The sequence below is a fragment of the Chionomys nivalis genome, chromosome 1 (assembly GCF_950005125.1).
Source record: "Chionomys nivalis chromosome 1, mChiNiv1.1, whole genome shotgun sequence".
NCBI classification, from domain to species: domain Eukaryota; kingdom Metazoa; phylum Chordata; class Mammalia; order Rodentia; family Cricetidae; genus Chionomys; species Chionomys nivalis.
The window spans coordinates 13,438,891-13,461,983 of NC_080086.1; the positions used below are offsets into that span (position 1 = coordinate 13,438,891).

The following is a 23,093-nucleotide window of genomic DNA, read 5'->3' on the forward strand; positions in this document are numbered from 1 at the left end:
ACTGGGCATGCTCAGGTGGATGTTCGTCTGTTGGAAATGTTGAACAAAAGATTCTCGATGAAGGCGGGGGACTGAATTTAATCCTAAAACCTATCACTGCCTCCCTTTTATCCCCCAATCTTGGCTTGGTAAGTCAGTTTGAATGTGCTTTTGCTTGCCTCACAAAGCAGGTAGGCCCAGCTATTTAAGCCAAGTTTCATTTAATAGTCTTTCTTGGCTTCTGGAAGTCAATTGACTTGAAGTTAGAAGGGGCCGGCATGTCTGGGGGCGTAGCTGTGACAACGGAGGTATTGTAAAGGGTAAGAAAATGGGAGGTTCAGGAGAGAAGACTGGCAGATTCTCATCTTGTGGCTCCGTGATCCAGCCAGGGAGCACCGAGATGGTGAGGGTGAGCAGTTGCTCCTGGACTAAAGAGTCTCCCATACTTGAAACTACACCAGTCTCTTGGCAGGAGCTCCCATGAAAAATGGGATCCAAGGTGCCTTGTGAGACGGGTCTGGGCTTGTTGACTGCATCCATTGACTGGGGTTTGGAGCCTCTCTAAACCAGTGAAGCCCTTGGGTACCACTTAAACACTGTATGGGGTGAGGAGATGGAAAAGAAGGAAGAGACTTAGGAACATAGGTCAGAGAATACCTCCCGCTGGTTGCTGGGTAGGGTAGTAGCTCCTGGATTGATAGTAGTCAATCAATCGTACCCCAGGACCTTGTCCAGTCACCTAATACTCTCTCTATCTGGGGCATCACCCCTGTCCCGGGCGGTGCTCTGCAGAAGCAGGTTAGATCACCTGGGGAAGTGTGGAGATGAGTCTGAGGCTGGTATCCTTGGTCTCCCCTGCGTACTCACCTTGCTCGGGACCTCGGAGGGACCCAGTCGGGAGACCTAGGCTCCACTAGAGACTCAACTGTCCTCAAGAGCCGGCAAACGGAGCCCTCTCCCGGACGCTCAGGGCAACAAGCGTTCCTGGCTCGCTGCTGGGCATGCGCGGCGCGCGCTGGCTGTGGCCGAGAGCGAGCGGCTCGCACACATTGCCCGGGCGGCGGGCGAGGCGGGCTCGCGGGGCGCGGGGCTCGGGGCAAGCCCCAGCGGTGTCTCTGCAGAGGAGCACGGCGAACGCTCCACCTCGGGGCTCTTTCTCCCTCGACCACTCGCCACCTTGTGTCTGGGGAAGTCGCGGCACTCCGTGAGGAGCGCGGCGGCTCGGAGGGCGGATCCAAGGTAAGAGCCCCTCGGACACCGGTGCGGGTCCCCGGATAGGATTCCCGCGGCACGGGCTCCGTTTCGATCTTCTGTAAGCGCCTTTGTGCGCCGGGACCAGAGCAGTGCCAGGCTCAGCGGCCGCCGCCGTTCACTTGGACCCTTTGCAACTGGTGGCGGCGGCCAGGTGTGCGAGGGCGCTGCCGCCCCAGCGCGTCCCCGAGCCCGCTCCGCGCGGCCCGGAGCCACGAGACCCGAGCCCGCCGCGACCTGCTCTCCTGCAGTGGGCGCCGAGGGCTCCCCCAGACCCTACGCTCACCTGGGCTGCGCGGGGCGCACCTGAGTTCGGCACACCTGGACTCAGACAGTGCCTTAATGATTGGATTTGGGGCTTTCAGAGCGCTTCTCGCCCCAGCGCAAGTGGGGACACCCCCACCCCCTACCCAGGAGACCCGTTAGAGATGGGGACCCGCCCTATTAGAGATGGACACCCTACATTTGAGGTAGTTCGCTGTGTTTGTGTAGTTGTGAATTCTGGATCACTTTCCAAAAAATACCATTTTACTTTGGGAAAGATGGCCTCTCTGTTGCTGTCATTAGGGCTTTGGAGGGGTTCCACGCCCACCGAGAGATATTGCAGGCTCCCCGTGTCTCACCCCTTTCTTTCTTTTCAATGACTACAATACACATGCAAAGCCTTTGCAGGGCTCTCCGAGCCCTGCTGTTTAAATCCTCCTCCTCCTGTAGCCCCAGGAGCTGCTGGCGTCTCGCCTGGGCAGGAATCCCTGGTGTTTGGGCTTTAAAATCCTTAGACATTTGGAGCAGCGAGGCATTAGAAGAGGAGGCTTCCCGGAGCCAATGTTTCAGCAAATGCATGGCTGCTTTTCTTCTCAAGGTTTCACTTCTCGCCTCAGACAGTAGGAGCAGGAGACAAAATAGCGAACAAGATAAGTTCAGATACAACTTGGTTCAGACACGTGTGAGTACTTTGAATTTTTATTTGGATTTGCCACTTTGAGTAGGAGGTGGAATTAGGATTCCTGGAAGGCTTTATTTTTTATGTTAAAAAACAAAAACCTCAAAGTGACTGTGTTGTGGGCTGTTTCTAATTTCTCTCCGTTGAAAGGATGTCATTTTACACTCCTTGGGTTTTGGCCCGTCTGTGCTCAGTCTATAGAACTGTCGGTCCTGGAACAGCTAGTCTATTGGGACTAAAGTCAGTGACGTCCCGCCTCACCTAGTGAAGATTTCTTGTTTTTAAAATTGGGGATCGGAGGTTTCTGGGCATGCTGCGGTAGTTCTTAGTTTGGTGGTGTGGAGAATCTGTGGCTTATGGCTCACACCATCTGCAGACTCGTTACAAAGACGGTATCACGTAGTGTCACAAATTAGTAAGCGTGTGCGCGCGCGCACAGAAAGCCCTTCCTGCTCAATAGTAGATTAAGACTGTGAAATTCCACAAGCTACTCACTTCCCTCATAGCAGAAAAGAGAAAACATCTTTCAATTCGGACTGTTCTGAGCTCAGTGTTGCTCACAGTATTTGGGAGGTGCACTTTGTAACTTTCTTTCCTTTCCAAGTGTCACCGAGTATCCTTGTAGTTGGGAAGTTAGCCTTTTATTAACTGCGGGAAATGCTGAGTGAACTTGTATTGAGGGTCACTTTTTTTTTAAATAAAATTCCCTAACAGGAAACTGGTGTTTGATTTTGAACACTTTGCTTGTTTGTGTTCAAAGGTAAAAAGAGCTCATTTTGTGTGTGTATCTAGCTTTATCCTGATTTATCCTCCACTAATTTTTTTCAGCCTCCAGGACTTTGTAACTCTGTGACACCCGTTGCTACCCTCTGTTTTCACTGCTTTTATTTGTCATGTTTCAAACGTAAATCCCATTTTAAAACCCTACATTTCACATCTCTTTATCTACTTTTTTTATCCCTCCGAATCTCTTCTTCATTCACCTGTTTTTATCTTAAAACAAAGCCCATTGGAGCCACGTTTGAATAAGAAACTATAAACGCCAGGCTCAAAGCTCTTTTTCTTGAAGTTTTATTAGATGAGTTTGAACACTTAACTTTATTTATGTAAATTCGAGGTTGGGCTTTCCAAGCAGTATTAAACACATTTGGTAGTTGTGTCTCAGCGCAAAGCAACCTAAGTATAGCTTTATAAACTTTCAGACATCTGCAGGGGTATCAGAGAGGAAGGGCTGGAACTTTAGCCCGACTGCTCCGGCTATACACTACATCCCTGCTGGGAATTGCTGCACCAAATTGCTTGCAGCTGGGAGGAACTGAAAATGTTTTTCTTAAGAAGCACTGTAGTGGAGCCCTTGCAAACATTGTGAATTGAGTATTTAGAAGAAAGTGGTGGTGGTGGGGGGTCCTCCAGGTCCGCGCTGCCGCAGCACCCTCCATCTTTCTCAGGTGCGTTTCTAAATGGGACTTTAAAACAGTCCTTAGGGGCTGGGGAGATGGCTCGGTGGGTAAAGTGCTTGCCCGTCCAGGATGAGTTCAGAGCCTGAGCACCCACATAAAAAGCTGGGCATGCCTCTGCAGTCCCCGTGCTGCAGAGTGGGGGTGGAGGAGGCAGAGGGTGGATGCTAGGGACTCGCTAGCCAGCTGATCCACCTCAAACGGCAAGTTCTAGGGTCAGTTGTACACACACTTGAGTGCATGCAGACACCCAAATAAAATAAAAATAAAAATAATAAATGATGAAAGTCTGTAAGGCAGAAAAATGCAGCAAGGGTACAGGGATTATAATAGCTTCTCCTATCAACATCTTATGTTGTATTGGCAATTAATGCGTTATTATTGGTGTTGTGCTATTAGTTTTATCTTTTAACCTTTGTTTTTGGTGATCGAACCCAAGGTCTCATGTGCGTAGCTCCTCCACTGAGCCACACTCCAGCCCCTCCCTGTTTTTATCTAACTTGCCTTCTCTCTCCGGACTCCACTAGTCAGAACACTGGTCACATGTGATTGTCACTGTCTCTTGAAGCTGACACTGACTTTTTCTCAGATTTTTCTTGTTTTTTGGACAACTGTGACCATTTTTAGGAGTCTTGGCCACATAAGATTATAGCATGCTTTTCCCCTTCGGATTTGTCTTTTGTTTGTCCTAGGGTTAGGCAGTAATTACACACACTTTTGATCACAGCACTAAGAAAGCTCAGGTAGAAAGATGGCAGGTTCGAGGCCAGCCTGGCTACATAGTGAGTCCCTGTCTTAGTCAGGGTTACTGTTGCTGTGATGAAAGACCATGACCCAAAGCAAGCTGAGGAGGAAAGGATTTATTTGACTTCTGCTTCCACGTCACTGTTCTTCTCTGGAGGAAGTCAGGACAGGAACTCAAACAGGCCAGGAACCTGGAGGCAGGAGGAGTGCTGCTTACTGGCTTGCCCTGCAGAGCATGATCAGCCTGCCTTCTTAAAGGAGCCAGAACCACTAGCCCGGGGCTGTCCCCACCCACAATGGGCTGGGCTATCCCACAGCAATCACTAATTAAGGAAATGCCCCTCAGGCCTGACTGTAGCCCTGTCTTATGGAGGCATTTTTCTCAAATGAGACCAAGTTGTCTCTGATGTCAAGCTGAATATAAACTAGCCAGGACAGACACGGTCACAAAACAAGGAAACCCCGCCACTGTGGGCTTTTATTGGAAGATGAGCATGGCAAAGTGCCTTCTCCAGCCCAGGTCACAGCACACACCATCTCAGGGTTATCCGACTCATCTTGCTCATTGACTGAGATTGCCTTAGTCAGGGTTTTCTGCTGCTACGTTCCTGGTCCCTACTTTTCCAGTACCGCCTCATGGAAAGGAGTCTCCTAGAGCAGCCTGTGTGTTGAAGTAGTGGATACTTCTGACTCCTCCCTGTCCCTGAGGGTGAAATATCTATCTACAGCTATGTATAGTTTGAATATAAAACTAGCCAGGACAAAAGCAAGGACACACAGCCACTGCGGGCTTTGGATTGGAAGATGACCAGGACAAAGTGGCTTCTCCATCCCAGGTCGCAGTATATCCTATCAGGAGGGCTATCGGACGCATGAGGGGTTTCCTCCTTTCCTTTGCTTAGTTACCTGGTTGCTTGCTGTGAATCTGGACTCCTGAATATTCACCGTGCTCTTTGGGTGTAACTAACCCTTTTGCAGCTCAGACCCTTACAGCTGGGTTCCTGCCTCCCTTTGATAAGTTCCTACCCGTGTGGTTTGTTTCTTTTTCTAAAAAGCATGTCTCCATAAGATGTTCTAGGTTCTTCTTGTATAGTTCCTATCAAAATCAACCATTTCACAAAGTAATTGGTTTCTTAGTGTTTGGAACTTTTATTGGAAAGCCAGATCTGACCCTGAATGATGGTATGCCTGTCATCCCCACAATCTGGGTGCAGGTATGGGAGAATTGTACGTTCAAGGTCGACTTGAGCTATTCTTTGAAAAAAGCCAAGGTCTGGGTATAGGTGGACTTGCTAATGGAATGCCATTTATTCTAGGCTCTCAGGTGAAAAATACATTTGTGTATAGAGATTCAGTTATACACATGTCTATGTATGTATATATATTTGCACCTATATATTTCTGCATATTTGTGTGCATCTGTATTAAAGTAAATATGAATTCATACTGGTATAATGCTGATTTTGATATATATCATTCTGGTTTCTCCCCTGTTTATCTGGAAACTCCGTGTAGCGATGAAGAGAAACCTGGCTCCATCCTTGTTTAATTGTTCATTTCCATTAAAGAAGTTTAGCAGTACTGGAATTGATAACCCCCGATAGCATGAACAGCCACTTTGCCAGTGGGAGTCCAGTACCCACATGCAGGCCTTTTGCTTTTAAGCTTAATCTCTACTCATTTTCACAGTTAGCTAGCTAGCATCTCGGCCTAGATCCTTTCATGAGATGGTTTTACACACTTCTAGTTACATTCTTACATCACAGTCTGCTTTCTGTCTTAGGATCCCTGGACCTTATAATTTAACTTTTTATACATACTAAGATTAATTCTTGGTCTTACAAAGTTCTGTGGGTTTGACACGACTATCTCGACAGCATCATATCGAATAATACTTTTGGCATATTAATGTTCCCTGTGCTTTTACCCATCATCCCCTTTGTCTCTTCCCCATGAAAATCAGTAACCTTTTATTGTCTATATAGTGTTATTTTTTTCTACATGTCTTATGACTTTCCTGTACTGGCATCTTTCACTTAGCAATATATATTTACGAGTTGTCTGTGTCCTCCGTAGTGGACAGCTTTTTGTTTGTTTGTTTTAGTGTATGGGCATTTTACCTGTATTTATGTCTGTGTGCCATGTGTGTGCCTGATGCCCGCAGAAGCCAGAAGAGGGTGTCAGGTCTCCCTGGAAGTGGAGTGAAACTGCCATGTGGGTGCTGGGAATCAAGCCTGTGTCCTCCTGAGGAGCAGCGAGCGCTCTTAACCACCAACCCATCTCTCTGACCCGGCTCATTTATTTTTATTGCTTAACATCATTGCACTGAGATGATGCGTTTAGCTTAATTCATCTGTTGGAGGCTGCCTTGGCGGTTCCCAGGTTCTTGCAGCTATGAGTAAAGCTGCTGTGAAGATTCCTGTGGGGCTTTGGGGGTAGACGTGAGTGTTGAAACAGTGAGGTGCATGTGATGGCTGATCACAGGCGAGGATGGTGTGGTTGGCTCTGTGAGACATGTCAGACTCTTTACAAAGTGGCTGAGTGCTGCCCTCGCGTTCATGGCAGCGACGTCTCAGTTCCTGTCTTATCTCCTTGACAGCACTTCATTTTTGGAGATTATTAATTCCCGTAGCTGAATAGTAATATCTTATTGTTATTTTAATTTGCCATCTCCTAATAACCTTTATGCGTTAACCTCTGTTCGCATAATATTTTCTATTTATGCACTTTTTTTGTTGACAGGATGTCTGGTTTGTTTACTTTTTTAAAAGGTTTATTTTTTGTTATTTAAATCAGGTGTCTCTGTGTGTGTCTGGGTGTCTGGGTGTGGGTATGTGCCTGAGTGCAGGTGCTGGTGGAAGCCAGAGGCATCAGTCCCTTGGAGCTGGGGTTACATATGGTTGCATGCGACTTAATGTGGGTGCTGGGAATTGAACTCAGATACTCCTCAAAAGCACTCATTCTTAATTGCTGAGCCCATTTTTTTTTTTTTTGGTGGGCTACTTCTTAATGAGTTGTTAAGATATTGTTTAGAGTTTTAAGAAGTTTAAAAGCTTTAAAATTAAGACTGAACTTTCTTTTTCAATGTTGGAGAGTGAACCCAGGGCCTTACATGTGCCCAACATTTGCTTATTCTTTAGCCCCTAAGAGTTTTGTAAACTGCATTTTGTATATAAACATCGTTTCAAATGTGTTTTGCAAATGTTTTCTTCTAGATTGTGTTGCAAGGAGAGGGGGGCCCTTTGTTTGTCTGGGCCACCCGGCCAGCTTACACCAGAAATAACCACACAGAAACTGTATTCATTAAAGCACTGCTTAACCCATTAGCTCTAGTTTCTTATTGACTAATTTTTACACCTTAATTTAACCCATTTCTATTAATCTGTGTATTGCCATGTGACTGTACTTACCGGCAAGATTCTAACCAACATCAATCTCAGGCAGAAGATCCATGGCGTCTCTCACTCTACCCTTCTTCCCAGCATTCAGTTCTGTCTTTGCTTACCTAAGTTCTGCCCTATCAGGCCCAAAGGAGTTTCTTTATTCATTAACCAATGAAAGCAACAAATGAACAGAAGAACCTCCTACACCAAGATTGTCTAATGTTTTTATTCTCTTGCCAGAGGATGATTCTTGATTTGTTTTGTTGTTGTTTTGTTTTTCAAGACAGGGTTTCTCTGAATCTTTAGAGCCTGTTCTGGAACTAGCTTATGTAGACCAGGTTGGCCTTGAACTCACAGTGATCCACCTGCCTCTGCCTCCCGAGTGCTGGGTTTAAAGGCTTGCACCACCACCACCTGGTGTCTTTTTGTTGTTTTTAAGTGAAGGTCTCACTGTGTTGTTTAGATTGGTCAGAACTCAATCTGTAGTACAGGCTGGATTAAAACTCATGGTGAGCCTCATCTTGCACCTACCTGAGTGCCGGGATTGCAGGTATGAACCAGCTAAGCGCTTAAAAGATTTTAAATATATTTGTGTGTGTTCATGCTGTGGGTATGCCTGTGGTCAGGTGCACACCTGCATGCTTATGTGTGAAGGCCAGACAATAAGCATGTGTAGGCTCCTATGCTCAGGCACCTTGTCCATTTGAGACAGGGTCTTTAACTGGCCTGGGGCTCACCGGTGAGGCTGGACTGGCTAGCCATGGACCCCCAAAGACCTTCTTTCCTCTGTCTTCCCGGTAGTGGACATACAGGTGGACGTGGACAGGCCTGTCTTCCTTCTTCCTTTGTGTTCTTTGCTGTGGAGATTGGGTCCTCACATTTGGAATACGAGTGCTTTGCTAACAGGCATCCTCTAAGCACTGAGTTTCAAATCTTGACAAAGTAAGTTTATCAGTCTCATGGTTTATGTGATGTTCAAAAACTCAAGACTACTCCTTTTTATTTTTCCAAACCTTTTGGTCTGTATTTTGTTCATTTATTTATATATGTGGGGGGTGGGCTGCATGCACATGCTGTGGCCTCCATGTGGATGTCAGAACCAGTTCTCTGCTTTCATCATGGGATTCCTGGGGTTTGCACTAAGGTCATCGGACCTGCCAGGAAGTGCCTGTATGTGTTAATGAAGATGACTCCTTAGACAGTGTGTTTGAGATCCAAGAGAGTATTTTCAGTTTCTCCGTCTACACCCCACTGACAGAGAGGTGTGTGGAACTGGGATGTGTTTATATAGTATAGGTTCTCCTAAACATGAAACTGGGGGATTAGGAAAAATGAAACACAGAATGGTAGAACGAGCTAGTTATTCGTTTCTTCTTGTCCTTTAAATTCTGAATTTCTCGATGTCAAGGACCCGAGTCTCAACTCTGTCCCCATAGTATCTAGTCAGGCACATCACACCATGTGGGACACACACTCAGGGTGGGAATGGGAGTAGTGTTGACTCAATTCCATCGTTACAGAGGACAGTAAATGGGAAAGAAAGTGTGTGTATGTGTATGTGTGCGTGTGTGCGCACAGTGCGTATTCTTTCCAGTGTATAGTAAGAAAGGAAAAGCTTCCCATGGCCAAGGACGTCATAAATGTCCCATTGGGTGGCTTTTGGAGGCTGAGTGAGTGTCCAGGGTAGGACTGCGGGGCATTCCAGGCAGACAGGTAGATGTCTGTTCAGTGGTGTCAGTGGTGAGTAGGTCACAGTGCTGGGTGTGGTGGGAACTGTGGGTGTTCACACACCCAGAGCTGACAGATGAACAGCCAGCCAGTTGTACTCCATTTATACACAGCAGCATGAGACTGTTGCTTACACTGCAGTCGGGAAGATTGGGGCCATCAAAGCTGCTGAACAATGGCCGCTGTCTTCTCTCTTAATCACAGGGCTTTCTGTAGAGACCTATGCTTTCCAATCCTGTCATCCGCAGTGACTGTATAGTATTTAAAAACGTGACCCTGGGTATTTTGTGTAGAATCATTCTTACATTAACAGCCAATCAGCTTAAGGATGTAATTGGTGACAAAGGAGCTCTTGGTCCTGTCCCAGCCAGTCCAGAGTTTTGAGCAATGAACACTTTCTCACAGGATTTAACCGTCATACCAGAATGTACCAAGTTTATTTGTTAAATGAACTATGTATTTGATAAGAGGTCAGGTATTGATTGTTGAAATTTATGTTTTTAATAAAAGAGAAGAAAAATAGCTTAAGAACAAAAGCGATGATCAATAGAAAGAAGTTTTTACTTAAAAGGGAAATAGAAGCATTCTAAAGTCTGTTGCAAAAGGTTGTTTGGGTTTAGGTTTATTTAGAAAATGTTAAATTCATACCATTAGAATATTGCTTAGGCTAACTTTAGTCTCAAAATATGTGCATATTATAGCTGTTTGTGGGTCTGATAGTGTTTCCGATGTGTGAAATATACTTGCAGACATTAAGCACTATATTTTTTCCAGATTGCTCTGGTATTTATATTTTATAACATTATAATTATTTATAGTATTTTCATTAGAGATTAAGACATTGAAAACAGTTTAGTGAAAGAATAAGGCTATGGGGGAAATGAGTATGAATCTGTCTCTTTTAAAAGTTATATATATATATCTATATATGATACATGTATTATATATATAAAACAGTGTGTGTTTGGAGGTCATAGGACAACTTTTTGGAGTTGGTTCTCTCCTTCCACCATGTGGGTTTTAGGGATTGAACTCAGGTCAAGGCTTGGCAGAAAATGCCTTTAATCACCATACCATACCATCTCACTAACCTTGACTTTTTGTTTGTTTATTTTGTTTTGTTTTATTTTTTGAGACAGAGGTGTTTTTGTGTGTGTGTGTGTGTGTGTGTGTGTAGCCCTGACTGTACTGGAACACACTCTGTAGACCAGGCTGACCTTGAATTCAGAGATCTGCCTGCCCCTGCCTCCCTTATTGTTGGAATTAAAGGAGTGGGCCACCACCGCCAGGCTTGACTTTTAAGACAGAGAAAACACAAACACGCTTGTACTGTGAACAAAGGGCTGTCACATTTAAAAATCTGTGCTGTTTTCTCTGGAGGCTGGAGGAGGGACCCAGGTGTTCTGCATCTCAGCAAGTTTCTTCTGCCAGGCTGTGCAAACTCTACATTTGACTGTACATTCGTATGTGGAGGATACGCTTGTTACTGTATTGATATGAACTGTTCAGTTTGCCCCCTCCCCCCAGTAACAGTGTGCTCAGCTTCATGTTCATGTACACACGTGAATAATCTCCAGCCTCTCTTTCCGGTGTGTCTTAAAAACCTTAACTCTATTACAGCAAACCCCTCCCCCCCCCCGCTCTCCCACACACACTCCCAAATACATACATTTAAAATTATTCCTTTGCAGTGAATTTTTTTTTGACTTTATCATCAAAAATGCTCCTGTAGAATCCATTTTCAGTACTGTAAACTGAAGTCTGTCTCATTTTCTGTCTTTCACACTCACATACACACACACTCATTCACTAACTCACACTTTTATCCACTGAGGTCCTTGTAGTCAGGGGTCACAGGGAACATTGTGCTAGTCCTTCCTTCGGTTAGCTCTTCTTTGGGGCTTTTCTAGATGCGTTGCTAGATCCTGAATAATTGAAAAGCCATGGGATTCTCTGTGATAAAATCTGGCCATTGGGCCAACTCTCTTCATGATATTCACACGACACTCGCTCAGGTAAAGCTGTGGGCTGATGCATAGGGCTGGGGAACGTGTGTTGGATTGCTTTTCCTTGTTGAGCAAAATGACTCTTGGCAGATTTTTATGTGCATTAACTCATGGATTTGCCTAAATTATTGTCACTTCTACTTTGAAATAAAGAGTGTGTGAAGCCTAACTTCACTCCGACAACAGTGTTTAAAGAATGACAGACAGGGGGCTGGCGAGCTGGCTCTGGAGGTACAGGGGCTTGTTGCCAAGGCTGATGGACAGCTTGGGGTCCGCCCCTGGGACCCTTATGGTAGAGGAGAGAACTGACTCTCCCAAGTTGTCCTCTGACCTCCACCTGGGCGTTGCATCACAGATGTGTGCGCAAGCACGCAAACACATGAAATAAATACAAAATAAATACAAAAAATATTCAATATAAAACTTCACTGAAGCTTAGGAATCTTTGGGTTTATTTTTGGTAATTAGTCTATTTACTGTGTTTGTAAAATTACCAGGTGGGTCAGAACATCATGTTTCTTTTTATCTTACTTTAATTTTTCACATAAAAAAAAAAAACAGGTAACGTTGAAAGTTTCAGCATGGCTTGCTCCAGCATCCTCGCACTTAGCCACATTTCATATTTCATTGTTATCTTTTTTTTTCCCATCGTTATCTTAAGCCGTGCTGTGTCCGTGGTCTGGCAGAGAAAATGGTCCTATAGGAATCTTGACGCTGATAGGTGGCTGTGGGTTCCCATTCCACACTTTCAGCCTTCAGCCCCCACCCCTGGCACTTTCTGCAACCTACAGGAAACTGCCGTCGAAAATATAATTTTCCTAACTTTGATATCTTTTTCTTGTTCCTGTTCACATCTTTCTCATGCCTGGTGAAACACTGGTCACGGAGTGGGCCATCTGAATAAAGGAGACATTCATGGTGGTTGTGACAGACAAGGTCATGTTTAGGCAGCACAGAAAGCTTAAAACAAAGGCGAGATTGAAGCCCTTGTTACCTTAAATCGTACTTGGTTGGTAAGGAAGTTATTTTGAAAATAGCAAAATCTCATTAGGACAGGTTAAATCCCTTCTAGCATAAATGTGTGAGTGGTGCTTTAACCAGATGGGTTTTTGTATATTCAAGACAGGGTCTCACTACAGAGTTCTGGCTGCCTTGGAACTTGCTATATAGACCAGGCTGGCCTTTGATCACAGAAATCTGCCTGCTTCTGCCTTTTCAGTGCCGAGATTAAAGACTTGTGCCACCACCTGGTCTCCAGAATGAATCTCAACACCATTCAGTTTTTTATGCTAATTAGAAAGATCCTTCACCGTGTGTGTGTGTGTGTGTGTGTGTGTGTGTATATGCATATGCACACAACTTATATAGAAGTCCTTTATCCCTGTAAGGAATTATAGAATTTAAATTGAGTTATATTTCAAGTGGGATTATATAAGAGGATGCCCCATGATATTGGAAACGGTTTTCAAACAAGAGTGGTGAGCTGTCTTACCTCCAGGACTCGCCTGCTGTCCCTGTAGCCCTCATCTGTGATTAGTTCTATTTTCTCTCTAGGCAGGACAGCTAATGGAACAATAGTTAGGTGTGATTTTTGTCAGCTCTCGCTGGACCGAGGTGTAGAAGGCCTAAAGATATGGAGTGAATTAATCCAACAGATACCAGTTATATTTTGTGTTATTTTGTGATTTTCAGGGTCATTTGATATAATCAAGCTATTGCTATCTTGAAATATAAAAGTTTAAATAAGATTCTGAACCAGTGGTTCAAGTGGAAATGGCTGGGTAAAAACTGGGGGCAGAAGCTGATAGAGACATAAAAACCCAAAGCCATTTTTAACCTACTGTGCTGTCATTGTGTGGTCTAGACACTTTGACCATGTGTTATAAGGAACAGTATATTATTTGATTTGACTATATTAAATATTTGTTTGATAAATAGAGGCAAAAGGACTTTGAGTCCCAAGCATGGACATAATTGTCCTCAGAAAACTTAACATCTTGCTACTTCTGAATAATTACCTTGACTTTATGAGGCCAATGTGGACTCTGAATGTGTTTGGGGCATTAGGAGTCAAGGGTGCTTGCTCATGCCGAGAAGGTAGTCTTGCTTGATGTGAAGTCCCGAGAGTGTGGCTGGGAAGCTGGGGTGATTTTCAGTTCAGCTAACTCCAGCCTGCCCCTTCTTTCCCCTCTTCACATGTACAGGAGAGTCTAGGCTCTACAGAGGGTTTAGAACACAGCTGAAGACCAGCAAAATGAGCTCAGCTGGGAAATAACTTTTTAAAAGACTTTAAACTGTGGTCCTTTCAGCATATCCACCTTCCTACATCCTCTTGCTAACTTTTTTAATATCAATTTTTCTTTAATCTCCAGATTTTCACACATATTTTCAAAGAAACATGGTCTTACCTACTCATTTCTCCCAACTTCTGTTAAGACCCTCCCAACTTGGCTCCTTCCAAATTTATTCCCCCTTTTTTATAACCCACTAAATCTAGTTAGTGCTGCCTATATGTGTATGGGTGTGGGATCATCCGTTGTAGTACGAGCGACCTTCCCTTGGTCATACACTAACAAAAGAACGATTCTCCCTCTCCCCGCAGCTTCCAGCTGTCACCATCTTCAGTAAGGCCTGAAGCTTGGGGAGCAGCTCCCGGACTGTGCTGGGAGTTTGATTGGATGGATCTGTGCAAGTCTGGTGCAGTTGCTTTGAATTTATGATTGTAATATCCAGTCATGTTCAGAAGACAGCTTTGCCAAGTTATTGGTCCTTTCTTTTCCTTTCCTTTCCTTTCCTTTCCTTTCCTTTCCTTTCCTTTCCTTTCCTTTCCTTTCCTTTCCTTTCCTTTCCTTTCCTTTCCTTTCCCTTCCCTCCCCTCCCCTCCCCTCCCCTCCCCTCCCCTCCCCTCCCCTCCCCTCCCCTCCCCTCCCCTCTCCTCTCCTTTCCTTTCCTTTCCTTTCCTGTCAAGGTCTCTCACTATGTAGCTCTGGCTGGTGTGGAACTCAGAGTGGTCCAGAGATCCACCCACTTCTGCTATGAAGTGCAGGTAATAATGGTGTGCCCCACCACACATGGCCTGCTATGGTTTTTGCTTATTTGTTTTAACTGTTGTCGACTGTAATATAACTGTGTGCCATAGGTTATTTTTTTCCATGCGTTTATTTTTACTTATGTATTTTGTGTGTGCCCACATGCATGCTGTTGTCCCTCTGTAGAGACCAGAGGACAACGTGTAGAAATCATCTCTCCCTCTCTCTTTCCACTGTGTGGGCTCTAGGATGAAAGTGAGGTCCCCAGGTTTGGCAGCAAGCGCCTTTGTTCAATGAGCCATTTTACTGCCCAAGCTATATTAAAAACAAAACAAAACCAGAATTGTGGAAAAGAACTAGGAATGTATGTATGCAAGTGTGTGCATGCGTTCATGCATCAGTATGTGTGTGTGTGTGTTTTCAATAGAAAGCTTTCCTTAATTAGTACCCTGCAAGGCTCGGCAGGCTTGGTAGTAGCAGGAGCGCTCCAGGATTCAATGCTCACTGAATTGCTCAAACGGCATGTGGAGCACCTATGTGGGGCATTTTGTCTGTTGTAGTGGTCTTGATCCTGGCCGGTCCATGTCAGGCATCTCCAGCAATCTTTTCCGTGATGTGCTTACACGCGATAGATTAGATGAGAGGTTGGCTCAGCCATTGATCGACCCTTGATTCAATACAGCCAATGTAATTTCTTGAGCTTACAGTTCAAAAATATAGCTTTATTTAGTAGAAGACAGTTTTGTTCTAGTTCATGGGATTTATCTGTCAGTAGGAAAATCTTAAATACTTGTGTATTAAATGCACCAAATGATCAGGCTGGGTAACTAACAAGGCAGACAAGTTTCTCGTCCAGTGTTAGCGAGCAGTGGCAGAACTTTAGTTCTTTTGAGGCGAGGTCTCATGTAGCTGGCTTTAAATTTGTGCCAAAGCTGAGGATGACTTTGATCTCTTCATCCTCCTACCCCCACCTTTCAAGGGCTCTGGTTGTGAGCATGATCCATCACGACTGGCTAGAGTCTTAAACTGCAGGAAGCCTGGAAACCATGAAAGAGATGTGGGCATGGTGGTGCACACTTATAATCCCAGTATTTAGGAAGTTGAGAGAGAAAGAAGCCTGTGAGTTTGATGTGAGCCTGGGGGATATAGAGAGTCTTTGGCTAAAATTAATCTTTTAAGTAGCATTTTTATCTGGGTAAATGATCAAAATTATGGAAAGTAAATAATAACCTTTTCCTGGCCGTTCTCTTTTTCTCCTTAATTGGTATCCACATTTTTCTTGTCAACTATCCAAGTAGTAGTGTTTGATTTTCTAGGTATATTGATTCCAAACTATGTGTGCTTTTACTATAACCTCACGAGGATTATTTGTTATCCAGGGTCTTTGGGGGAAATGTCTGCATATCGTTATGAGAGCAACCACATAAGATCTTCAGCTGCTAAGGGGCGGTTAATATCAGTGCAGACAAGGGTAGCTGCTGCCATCTTAATATACACTGTTCAGATTTCTCCTGGAAACTGGGGGATAAAGGAGCCTTTATCCATAAGGTGAAGTCCTGCCAGAGATTTTGGGGCTGGTTGGAAAGTGTAAAACTTTTAGGGATGGGGAAGAGAAGATTATCTTGAAATTTGAACGGGAGGAACTTTAACATGGTTACATGAATTGCAAAACTGTAAAATCCTTTTTGCAGGAAAGAAGAAAGAGTGGCTGCCTCCTCCTTCCTTGGAGTCAAGCCTTTCGGACACACCTCTTAAATTACATTGAAATGATCCCCATAAAGCCTTTGGCTCATCTGTGTTTCTAGATAGCTGCTATGAATGAATGGTTTATAACTATCCATTTCAAAAGCATTTTTATTTGCATTGCAAGAGCTTAATTGTTTGGTAGCAGGATCGGCAATTCTTTTTATCTTGTCTGTAAGTATGGATTGGATCATGTTTGCCAAGGAACTTTTAAAAAAACCATTTCTGTGCACAGAGAAGATTCTAAGTGAGCATTTATTGACTTATTGACCGGTATGTTGGCTGTGGGAGGATGGAGATGCCTGAGTTTTTTCAGGCATTTTTGTCTCTGTGAGAGAAAACTCAGCTAACCTTTCTCTTATCTTGCCTACTGGGCATTGAACCATGGTATCACTGGGAGGTGGAAGTCATACAAAGTTGCTAGACAGATGGTTGGACTCCCCATGGCAACCCCGTGACCTAATTTCCCAAGCTTTGTGCACCTAACTGGAGAGTTCCAACCTTCACTGTTAGCTCGGTTGCCAGTTGAGGATGGGAGGGAGGGAAAGGAGGGGCGGTTACAGAAAGCATCTCTGCTGGTGCCAAACCTGCACCTTCTAGGCCTTTCTGTGGTAAGGGATAGTGGAACCCGTTAGCCCTCATCCTGCATAGTCCTTATCATCTCTGCAGGATCTTTAAAAAAATTTGACTGATGAATTGATGGTGAATTAAAAATGATTACTTTTGAAAACTTTTAATTTTTATTTATTTTTTATTTAAAAACAGATTTTTTTTCAAACAGTATATTTTAAATGACAGTTCCTTCCCTCTAACTCCTGCCAGCATACCCACCTAACCATCTCCCCAGATCCTAACTCCTGCCGGATCATACCTATGAACCCTCTCCCCAAATCCACATCCTTTCTTGGTCTTTCTCATTAGGAAAGAACAGGCATGTTAAAAAAAAGAAAAAGAAACTGAAAGAAAGGTAAAAAAGTCACAATAAAATAAGATAAAATGAAAACAAACCTAAATAGGACAACTAATGGACAAAAGGTTGTGGGGATGTTCTGCGGGAAACCGTGTAGCCACTCCTTTGCTCTCATCCGTGGTAAATTCATTTGACAATCGCCCAGTTATCTAAATACGATGAAGCAGTGCTTTTTTCATTCTGGAAATATTAATAAATACATATGATGGATTTCCAATGAGATTTTATAGTCTTTGTGATAAAGTGGCATGGAAGATAGGCACTGATATGAATTATAACTTTTGTTCAGAAGGCCCTGACTTCTAGTGGGTCCACTGTGTCTGCACAGAGAAGATTCTAGGTGAGCATTTATTGGCTTATTGACTGCATGCTGGCTAACACACATACATACATCTTTCTTCTTCACGTGAATTTGGTCCATGTAATGTGTTCTGTCACAATAGTAATACCTTGAGGACATTTGCTGGAATGATAAAATGGGAACAGACTGTCATAGTTAGGTGGATTTGAATTACTGCTCTATCTCAAAAACATTCGTACTTTGAATATTTATACATTCCTATGACATTGTGACTCTCTTCCCACCTCGAAGACTTTCTTATCTCTTCTCAGTGTTCCTTGAAGGGGCTGCTGAGCCGTGTGTGAGTGTTCCCCTTGTCTCCTACCCAGCAGAGACTTATGACTGTCCACATCTTTCCTCCCAAACTTCAGGGTGTCTGTTTCCTCAGCCTTCTGTAGTTTGATGGCCTAAGAATTGCCTTTCGGCTTTCTGCTACAGACAAGAGAGTTCTTGGTAATTAAGATGAATAATAGCTGAGTGAAATTTTAAAAATTTAAGCATCTGTCTGTTGTGATCAGCGTTTGTTTAAAATGTTAACTTCTCTTTCATGTGACGTCTAAGTGTACGGAGAGCTCCTGATGTCTCTTGGGGAGACAGTTTGCTCTTCTGGAAGATTTTCCTTTTCATGTCCTTGTGCTATCCCCATTGTGCTGAATTAGTCTGAATTAGTCAACCCCCTGAGTTCGGGAATCTCAGCTCATGGCTCCGTGGTACCTGCACCATTTTCACCTAACCAAAGGAGCACCATTGAGGTTTCCTCTTAGCTAGCTTTACTACAGCGTCTACCTTAAGCGTCTGCCCTTTCTGGTGAATTTCTGGCAGCTAGAGTTCCCAGTATTTTCTAGACGTGTGCTGTATGAATGTGTGATGTAACCATCTTTACTGTTCAAAGGCTGCCTTCTTTTCCTTTGGCTCATTTGGGGCTTCTGGCCGCTGGCTCCCGTCTACCCTTCTGTTATCCATATACACTTAGATGTTATCTCAGAAGCTCTGCTCCTTGGACGGGATGGGTATCTCAAAGCTGATGGGAATGAGGCTGCTCCAGGAAGTTCGACGCAGTGTGTGGTGGGAGACTTTTTTTTTTTTGTCCTCTCAGTTAATGAAGTCATGCATTACCTAAGCATGCACAAGTTGAGATGTTTCTGGAATTATTTACTCAGGCCTTATCATGTAGCATTCTGTGTTTCATGACCCTTTAAGAAGACTTCGGACCCATATTGTTTCAGTCACAACACTGACTCCGTTTCTTATCTGCATCCCATGCCTCTTTCCTGAGAGTTGACCCTTCATTTTTCACAGGATCCGAATGTGGAACAGACCTCGAGGCGTCACATTACCCCTAAAGAAAGTTTTGGCCATCTTCCCAACCCTGCTTCTTACTCCTTCTGCTCTGTCCCTCAGTACAAAGCTGCTGTCCCTCAAATGACAGTCTTAGACACCTGAATTTTCCTAGACCTGGGCTTCTTCCTTTACCCATCATTCGTTTTTTCCGTGAGTAAGCCATCACCAAATCCTATTGATTCTTCCTCCAATATGGCCCACAGACCATGTGCCATTCCCCCAGTTTCCTGCCAATCAACTCATGTTTCTCCCTTGCTGAATGTTCTGCCTTGCCCAGTCCCTGCCTTCCGTTCAGTCTTTGCCCATGTATTCCATCATAACTTCAACTTCCTGAGAACATTTAGCCTTACTTTTCTTTGACGTCGCAAAAGCAGTTCCCTCTGCTTTGAATTTCTCCTTGTGTGTGTGAAGACTCTTCATCTTAGGCTCAGCTTGAAGATGACTTTCCCAGAAGACATTGCTCTCTTCTTCATGGTGCTGGACCGCTAGCTATCTAGTACCTACTGAAATTGTTACTGAGTTACAGCTCATGGTTTATTTACTTATTTGCTTTCCCCCTCCTACCTAACCTCTCTCAAACACTGGAGAGGGAACTGTGTCTGAATAACCTTTGTCTGCTTTGTACCTTGGCACAATGCTGGGTGCACAGCCCCTACCCGGGCTTTGTTTGGATGTGTGTTCAGTGAATGGGAGCTTCGGCTGACTCTGGTGCTGGCAGTTCTGATGCTCCACACAGTTCTGATGCTCCGTCTTCTGTGAACAAAACATGGTAGGAGAACCAGAATTGTCTTGGTTTCCTGCCGAGAGCATCTGGAAGGCAACTGTGAGGCCGCGGAAACATGTCTAGTGGTTGTGTTTCTCCAGCCTTTATTCCTCGGCAGTTTGAACCTCACGTTTGAGTGTTACTTACTCTTCTGCTTAGTGGCTTAGTGCCTGGAGGTTAAGAGGAGTTGCCACCAGGTCAGGTGACACTTGCGTTTTGTGTTTCCTAAGCCTCTTGGATGACTTCCAGACCCATTTTCACTAATTCATTTCTGAAGCCTGGAAAAAAGCAAGAGTACAGAAAATATAACTGTTCCATTGGTGTCGTGTCTATTCATTGTACACGGATCATGTTTCACACACCTGTTTCCTTATGTGTGTATATTATTCTCGGACCCTGCTCTCCTTCCACATCCCCTACCTTCCTGTCCCCCCCACCCACTCCCCTATTTTGCCTCTACTTTCATACGAAATATACAACCATGGCTTTATGGATAACAAAGGATTCACAAAGGAGAGAAGCATGGTATTTGCCTTCCTGAGGCTGACTTCATTTGTGTACTACGATAGTTTCCCTGTAGATGATGTAGTTTCCTTTCTCTTTTGAAGTACATTTAGGTGTGTGTGTGTGTGTGTGTGTGTGTGTGGTACTCACATGCAAGTCAGAAGACAACGTGTAGGAGTCAGTTTTCTTCCATCATGTGGATCTTGGGGATCACACTGAGGTCAGTAGACTTGGTGACAGACACCTTCACCTGGTGATCCATCCCACCTGTCCAGTTTTCTTTTAGTTCTGAAGTTCCTTTTGTGTTCATTATTAGATGATATAGAGGATTTTTTTCCCACATGTTGAAATTGGCTCTCAATTTGGTCACCAATAACCCCTTATGGTGAGCTAATTTCAGTTAAACAGTTAAGTTCTAGCGAGAATTTCTTCCTCATTAGAAGGCTATGTCATTGCTCCCATGTCTATTGTCTGATATCCTATTATTGCCAAATCTTGTTTGCATCTTAAAATTTGACTTTTTCATGGTCCCTAAAATGCTGGGGGGACAGGGAACTGAAAAAAGGGACAATAACAAAAGTCAATTTTTCCCCCTAGTATCTCTATGTCTGTCTCTGTTCCTCAGTTTCTTCTAGTGACTACTTTCAAGCCTGTAGTGCCAAAGTCATGTCACATATGTCACTGGTGGGCTTCACTGCAGGTTTTCTGCTCGCGGTGTCCTTTCTGGTCTTTATCAACACCGATAAATCCAAATGATCCTTGAAAGTCTGTCATTTGTAGACTCTGCTTTCTTCTCTTTGATGTCCCCTTCTCCAGTGTGTGTTCCATAGCATTTTTTCCTGTCATGTATTGTAAACTAAATGCTTTCTTTAAAATTTCATGTTTTGAGATGAGGTATGGCTAAGTAGTCCTGGCTAGCCCAGAACTCACTATTCTAGCTCAGGCTGCCCTGAGAATCACTGTCGTGCTCCCACTCCCCAAGTGTTGGGGTTACAGACCCCTATCACCATGCCCCGTGAATTTAAGTGTCTTCTCTGATGCTGGATGTCGAGCTCTTTTGTCTGCTGTTTTTCTTGAACTTTGGAATAAGAGACAAGCACGGGGCATTGCTTTGGGCTCATACATGTTTGTTAAATGACAAGTCAGAGTACATTTTTTTTGTCTTGCATTTTCCATCCTGAGATTAGCGCCACTTAACTTCTCCAGTTTGCAGTCTGAGAAGGAATATGATAATACTGGCCACCGTTCTGACTGAGCCTAAAGAGAAACACTATCAGCAAGTTTCCCCAAGTTGACAGTGAGCACGCAGCTTCAAGGACACAGCCTCAGGCGAGCATGCCTGGTTTTTCAAGTTCTCTTCAAGTGTGGGCTATGATCAGTCTCCCTGACATTTCACAGGTTTTGTAAGTAAGTTTTTGTTTTAAAGTACTTTATAACTTACTCCCCTCGAGTTAACGAAGATGGGTGTCTTTCAACTCCTACCATCATTTTCTGTGCATCCCTGTCAAAGACAGGCATTGTGAAGTTCCTATAGAAGCCAGCTTGGGAGGAAGACTTGGAGACCTTTGTGATGACCCCCCGGGCCAGCCTTGAGAAGAAGCACATTCATAGGAGATTCCTAATCAAGGTTTTTACGATGAATAAAGCCCAATTAAAACGTGAAAATTGCATTGACGCCTTCTTGGATATTATTCAGCTGCTAAGAATAAAACATGCCTAGATGCAAAAAATCATAAAACGTGGCTTTGGACAGAAATCTCAGGCAAGTTTTGCGCTTATTCAGTGTATTTTGCTCTGTAATCAGCTTCTCTGGCGTAAGTATGAGAGCAAGTCCTGGAAGTGTGGCTGCTATTTAGAGAGCTTATTGTCTGGGAGCAATTCAGTGGGTCTTGATGCTCTCAGGACATGTGGAACCATTCCAGAGTGATTATTATCAGTCACAGATAGTGCCTCTGACAGTTATGTCTTAAGCTCAGTTTTGCTTTTTCAGATGTAATGCTTAATGCATTTTAAAGAAAAATTAATTTTAATAGTTCACAATATTAACTAGTGCCATTTCATATTTTTATAAACATTTCAAAGTTGATTAATAACTTTTATGTTAGTTTGCTTATTTTATATAAGGCTCAGAATAATCTAAAATGTATCCCTGAAAATGCTAAGTCCTTATTTGTTCTTTCCATCCATGTATGTGTGCATTTATATACCAAATGTGGCACTTATTTTCAAGATTTATTATTTTTAAAATTTTTACTTATGTGTATTTGTGTCTCTATGTGTATGTGTATGTATTTGTGTGCCCACAGAGACCAGAAGAGGGAGCTGGTGGTATGGGCAGTCATGAGTCATGTGACATGGGCCCTGAGAACCCAAGTCAGGTCCTTTGGAAGAGTGGCCAGTGCCCTTATTGCCCATCTCTCTGGGCCCTGTGCTTGGCTTAGTGAGCATCTATTGATAACATTTACAGAGCAGAATTGCTATTTTGTGTTAATGATGCCAGAAGGACCTGTAACATTTGCCTGTTTGTGTGCTCTTGTTAACTGCACATCAATTTATACTGCCTAAGATATTCAATACAAGGATAATGCCTGCTGTTCTTGGGGCAATTTTATGTTGACTAGTAGAACATAGAATGGGATTTGGGGTACCACAGAGAGTTTAGGTTTGACTTGGGAATATGTGGAAAAGGATAGGGGATATTTCTTTAAATATTTTTCTCTAGTTTAAAATGTTTTTAAATATAAAAGACTTTAAACATTTTGTAAGAGAGCTGTTTGCCACTACAACTATGAACGGCTCTTATGGTCTGTTTTGTATGCCCACAGGATTTTAACTTCATTTATAGTACGCTGGTGAAAGGGTGGTCTGATCTATTGGTCTAGAAGTGTTTTGGCTCCTTTGATGGTTTGCTT

At 43.7% G+C, this 23,093-nt stretch overlaps 1 protein-coding gene across 2 annotated transcripts in view; it reads left to right on the top strand.

Annotated features, from left to right (window-relative positions):
• Positions 1-1,030: 1,030 nt before the first annotated feature.
• Positions 1,031-23,093, top strand: part of Eps8 (epidermal growth factor receptor pathway substrate 8) — a 178,389-nt gene continuing 156,326 nt past the window's right edge. The window contains exons 1-2 of one of the 2 annotated variants that reach the window (XM_057782341.1): positions 1,031-1,218; positions 2,093-2,176. The gene's annotated coding sequence lies outside the window, so the exon portion shown is untranslated. The remainder of the gene's footprint in view (positions 1,219-2,092; positions 2,177-23,093) is intronic. The other variant, XM_057782333.1, reaches the window with a different exon arrangement.